This window comes from Phascolarctos cinereus, unplaced genomic scaffold (genome assembly GCF_003287225.1).
Source record: "Phascolarctos cinereus isolate Bilbo 61053 unplaced genomic scaffold, phaCin_HiC Scaffold_3;HRSCAF=262, whole genome shotgun sequence".
NCBI classification, from domain to species: domain Eukaryota; kingdom Metazoa; phylum Chordata; class Mammalia; order Diprotodontia; family Phascolarctidae; genus Phascolarctos; species Phascolarctos cinereus.
This window is the reverse complement of record NW_027555736.1, coordinates 199,328,710-199,335,038: the sequence shown is the minus strand read 5'-3', so window position 1 is coordinate 199,335,038 and position 6,329 is coordinate 199,328,710.

Sequence of the window (6,329 nt, the reverse complement as noted above, 5' to 3'; positions counted from 1 at the left end):
TTCTCACAGAGTTGTTGTGAAGTTCAAATGAGATGACATTTGTAAATTACTTTGTAAATCTTGCAGGCTGTATAAATGTGGACTATTATTATAAATACCACAAGATTGCTTTGGAATGAAGACCACATATTTCCAATAAACAAAAAATGTACAAAGGCCAATCCACAAAGCCACAGTGACTCCAAGTCATTTTTTTTCCCTACTACATGTTAACTGCTCTAGCTGATGAGTGTGAAACTTAATTTGTGTTAATCAGTTTGAGGTGAGGAGAGCACAAAATTAATTTGACACATCAATTTTGTGCTTTAATAAAAATACTGAACATATTCTGCTCCCAAGCAATGAACAGCATGTTCACCTTGTAGGTCAGGAAACAGGATGGTGTCCTTACATTAGCTACATTAAGCATATTTTTGCAGGAGGCTGTAATCTTAAAGCTCATGGGTTTTTTTTTCCCCCTTCTATTAGTCTCAGAAAGGTGGTAGATTTGAAAGGAAAACATGGAAATGCTTCCTCTACTTAACTTAGTGTAGTATGGCAAAAACATACCCAGAGGACCCGAATGCAAATTCCACCACAACTTTGGAATTTGTTATTTATGTGACAATGGGGCAAATCACTAAACTTTTCTGTGCTTCAGATTCTTCACATGTAAAATGAGGTTAGACTAAATGGCCTTTAAATTTTTGTCCAGTTCTAACTTTATGATCACTCTCTGAAGAATATATGGTCTTCTGAAAAAAAAAAGAAAAGATAAAATCCTGCTTTAGCTAAAGCTAAAGCGCTGTAAGTCTTCTTACATATCTCCCCACTCCCCTTAAACACATACGACACACTGGTATCCTCTGACCCTCTGACACTAGCCTTCTTACTCTTCCTTGCACAAGGTACTCTCTTTTCCACAAATCCCAACTCAAGTCATTTTCATTGACTGTCCAGCATACCCAGAAATCTCTCTCCTCAACTCTGTCTGTCTCCATCTCCCTGGCTTCCATCAAGTTCCAGATAAAATCCCACCTGTGATAAGAAGCCTATCCTTAACTAATCTTTAATCTCCCTTAATTCTACTGTATTTCCTCTGTTGATTATCTCCAAACTATATATACATATATGTACATATATATGTGTGTATATATATAATATGTATTATATATATACATATATATATACACACACATACACACACAAACACACACATGTATGAAATCTTGTTTGTACATAATTGTTTGAATGTTGTCTCTCCCATTAGATTGAGATCTCCTTGAGAGCAGGTACTGTGTTTCCATTCTTTATATCACCAGCACTTAGGACAGTAACTGACATATCATAAATGCTTAATAAATGCTTGTTGACTGATTGGTAATGCATTTTTTTATTCACGGGGAAATGATGAGGCTCAAGGGTTTGTCCCAAAGTAGGACGTAAAAAAGTAATAAAAGATATTTTAAAAAAATCAGATGCCCATGTAAGCTTCACTCCTACTTATGGTAAAACCTAGACTTGATTCTAAAAAGTCATACAGGATCTAGAAATTAAAAATTTGTATTGCAGGAAACTATTCATATTTCTTCTTTACTCACTGTTGGCTCTTAGAGTATGTGCTTGGAGAGAGGAAGGATGTCATCAGGGTTGGAGAGAGGGAGTTGGGTAATAATGTGCTGGTCTCTATCAGTCCTGTCACCTTGATGAATGATGGTTTCCTGAGTCAGGAATATCATTCTCTAAACCCATTAAAGTAGAAAAGAAGGTCAGATTGCCCCAAGGTGGCTCCCACATTCAAAACCACTTTCTAACACCCCATATGTGATTGGCTGGGTCAGAGGTAAAAGGCAAGGCGTATCTCCTTCAGGATAATTCTGTGCAGGATCTTTGTGTGATTAATGATCATCACCATCAGAGTCAGGACCCCATCAGAGATGCAGGTGTTTTGGGAAAAAAAAAAAACCAGCCCTTCATGGCATTGCAACTTTGGATAGAAATATTATTAGTTGTGTATGTGTGTGATTTTCTTGGTAATGGGAAATCTCAGTGAAGAAACTTCTTATACCTTGCAGATTGGCAAATGTTCTACAACTTGAAGTCACAGAGAATTGTTTGAGGCAACTCTGGTGACTTGACCAGCATCCAACAGTCTATATGATGGAAGTGAGACTCAGACCCAGGATGCTCTAATTACAGGATCATGTCTCTACTACACTCTGTCATTCTATCTTTGTCATTTTTCTTATGATTTCCACCCTGTTGATAATACCAAGAATGGAGTCCCTAGTTCTTCGTTATTCATTGTTACATGCCTGACATATGCATTTGACAAATTGCTGAACTGCCTGAGATTGTGGATAGGAAGCTATATATGTATTAGTGAGATGTCATTATAGAGAAACCTTGGATCATAGGTTTAATATTCAAAGGGACTTGAAAAGTCATCTATGGAAGCCCCTTTACTTATAGGCAAGGAAACTGAGGCCCAGAGGGGTTAAATAATTTGTCCAAGATTATCCACTACTCCATACCCCTTCCATCCACTTCCAATCCCTCCCCTTCCCTTTCTTTCTCTTTCCTTTCCTTCTCTCCTCTCCATTATTCTACCTTGCTTTAAACTTGAACGCTGATTGAATTTTTTTTCTTTCACTGTAGCACTGCCTATTCCCACCCTGAGGTGTTCATACAGAAAACTCCCACAAGAATGTCTCTCAGAGGGATAAAATAGCACTATCTAGCTGGGAATATCATTTCTAGAATTCACACAGTTTTTCTACTTTCCTTGCCTGCAGGGAAAAATGGTAACAACTAGTTATAATATACTATCTCTGGACTCTTTTTCCATTCCTATTTTCTCCCCTTTTCTGTCAACTCCTGATTTCCCTTTGCTTTATTTCTTGGTAATGGCATGTGATGCTTTCATGGTGATAGAGGGAAGTACTTTGGGTAGCATAAAATCTTCCCTGCTACATTATGAGGGATCAGTTACAGTCCAGTTGAGTAATCTATTACCTAACCTAAAGGTTCACTACTTCATGGCAATGGCCTTGATTCTTGGTTAGTATCAGTTCTTATGGATCTTACACATGGAGACACTCCCACCACCAGTCACATCTAAGGCAATCATTACAAGGGTCAACATGACAAAGTTCAACTCTCCTGTTGATATCCAATCTAGTAGAAATCTCTATTAACTTCATTTTCATGTACTAGTTACCAAACTTCCTGATTTTCACATATCTTTCTTCTATTTGTATCATCATACTGCCTCCTTATGTGATCTATGAGACAGGGCATCTATATCCACATTAGACTTCTGTGGATGATAATAAATTCTTAATTCATTGTTGGATAGTGCCATCTCTGTCAAGTACATATCAAAAATAGCTCAGCACAATGTTATCTGAGTATACTTAAAATTGAGTTTTGTACACATAGTCTTAGGACATAATAATTCACTCAAAAACAACTTATATATGGGACAATAAATCTCACTGTAAGTTTTCTGTTAGCAAATTCTATAGGTTTCTGGTCACTGTCCCTTTTTTGGTCTGAGACTGCTCCTAAAACTTCAAGGCTATTGACAATGTACAGTAGAAAGAGATTTACTGGGAATGCATTAGCCAGTCATAGCAGTGTATGTATGAGGGATTTAATCAAATCCTTAAAAACTATTCATTCTTCTTGGCCCCCAAATCTCCAGATGATTTTAAGGGGATTAGATACAGCTGACTTTACTTACATTTCTACTTTTGGTTCATCTCAGCCATATATACCCTGGAGAGATATCATTAAGCAATTTAATAATAATAATATAGTTCTTTATTTTAAAAATGTTATTTTTTTTTAAATTAAGGTCTATTTCTCTCCCTCCAATAACATCTCAAAAGGAAAAAAAACAATAACAACAAAAAAAAAACCCTTGTAACAAATACGTGCAATCAAGCAAAAAATAAAACAACCCCCATTGACATTGTCCAGATGTTTTATGTATGTGTGTGTTTGTGTACACAGCAATATTCTCCTGTTCAGAAACCAGTAGTCTATACAAATCTGTATCTTCCTTGTTTTTGTCTATTCAGTATAAGTATTATGTACAAGCTGAAAGACTCTATGAGCCTGTCCTTAACTAAAAAGTATTTAGATGATTTCTGTGCATGTGTATTGTTTTAATCATACTTTCTAAGTCTTTCTAATTTGTTTATCTTTATAATGTAGTTATTGTCAACAACAGACCAGAACCAGTCTCTAAACTGTGAACCAGAGCTGAACAAAGCAGGCTAGAGACAGGAAAGTCAGGAATCAAACAGAAGTTTAATTAATTTCAGAGTGAGGAAAATGACTTGCAGGCAAGGACACATGTACCCATCCATAGTGGTTGTGTGGGGAGGTAATGTAGGGAGAACTCAATACTTACACCAGTGGCTGCACAAGTGAGCTGTAGCCCTGACAGTGAAGGGTAACAGCAAGAAAGTGACAAGTTTGATTCATAAAAAGACTTCATGACTGCAACATAGGGACTACAGATGCTTGTCCAAGCTCAGAGACCACCTGATGCTGGTGTGAAACAACTCTGGGATTTTGCTGTGGCTGAGATCATCCAAAGGGTGAGTGAAAAGAATTGTTGTTATGCCAAGTTCAGGGCATAGGCTACTTGCTGGACCTTAGCTCTGGAAAACAGAGTGTCTCCTAATATCTTGACATTTCCCCCTATTGGTTAAAAGGAGAAGGTCTGAAAGAACCCTTATCCTTATGGCCAATAAAGGACAGGCAGATATAAGCCAAGATACCAGCTGGGCTAGGATGAGATGTTGCCCAGGGGGTTAGTTCCTTGTATCATTGCTTGTGTTGTGTCATAGTCCCAGGTATCATTGCTAGACATTGTTCATTTGCAAGCAGAAAAGAGAGTGTAGCCAAGAACATAGAGGGAGAAAATTCCAGAACACGCTTAAATTAGGGCCTTGGTGGTTGGGCATATAACAAAAAAGAAAAGCAAACAACAACAACAACAATAACAACAACAACTAGGACTATACTCAGCCCTCATCCAGAATCTTGGGACAGCTATTTCATTTGGATGTCAGCTGCTTCTGGGTCCGTACTAGACAAACTTTGAGGTCCCCAGAATGTTCTGCTATCAACTCAGGAAAAGAGGCTTTCTTCAGATAACCCAGGAGTCCATATCCACAAGTTTGACAGCTATGGGAGTAGTCAGAAGTACATGTTTGGGGGCCTTAGAGAACACTCGTAGCATCAGTCTTTGTCTCTAAACAAAACATAGAGATGATCCAGTTCACCAGCCACACAGGGCTAGGTTCAAACAATGCAATAAAGTATTTTTTTTTGTAATGTCCATAATTGCATGATTACATTAAGTCAGGTACAGATCAAACTACTTAGAGGTCTCATAATGGACTAGTTCTGAGAAGGGAGATTTCCATGTTACCAAGGTAATCAAAAAATTTAAACATATACTATGCAAAGCAATACAACAATTATCACCAATATTAACTAACATCAAGTCTGCTTTTATCCTAGTAGCTCGTTCTCAATAGTCATTTAATCAGCACATTTCTAGTCCCAGATGTCTCATATAATTATCTGGTCCCTAGATAGCTTTTCCTGGAAAATAGGTTTTATTCTCAGGACAGCTCTAAAGGGGGCACTGCTTCTCTAGAGGTTTCTAGGTAATTCTGCTAGTAACAAGACGTAATACAATTTAGTATAATGACTTAAATTTGGTTCTCCAATCTTGAAATTTCAGAGATTTTCATTTTGTATACCATTTTCTGTTTCTATCTTTTCCCAAATCTCATACTTGATACAAGAAGCTTTTAAAAAATTGAGTTCCTTTTCTATTTCTTAGCCAACACCAGATAGTTTCAATAATTTCTGCCTTATAATATAGTTTAAGATCTCATACTGCTAAACCTTTTTCCTTTACATTTTTATTAGTTCCTTTGCTACTCTAGACTTTTTGTTCTTCATTTTTAACATATTAGCCCTGCCTACCTATGAATAATTTATATTTCTCCAGTTATTGAAATCTTCTATAGTTCCAGGGATTGTGTTTGGCAGATACATTTCCAGGTATTTTATACTGTCTAGAGTTATTTTATATGGGGCATCTCTTACTATCTCTTCTTGCAGGGTTTTGTTTGTGAATGCTGATGCATCATATTGTCTGCAAAAAGAGGAAGTTTTATTACCTCATTCCCTACTTTGATTCTTTCTATTTCTTTTTCTTCTCTTACTGGTATTGCTAGGATTTCCAATACAATATTCAATAACATTGGTGACAGTGGGTATTCTTGTTTCACATTTGATCTTACTAGGAGGCTTCTAGC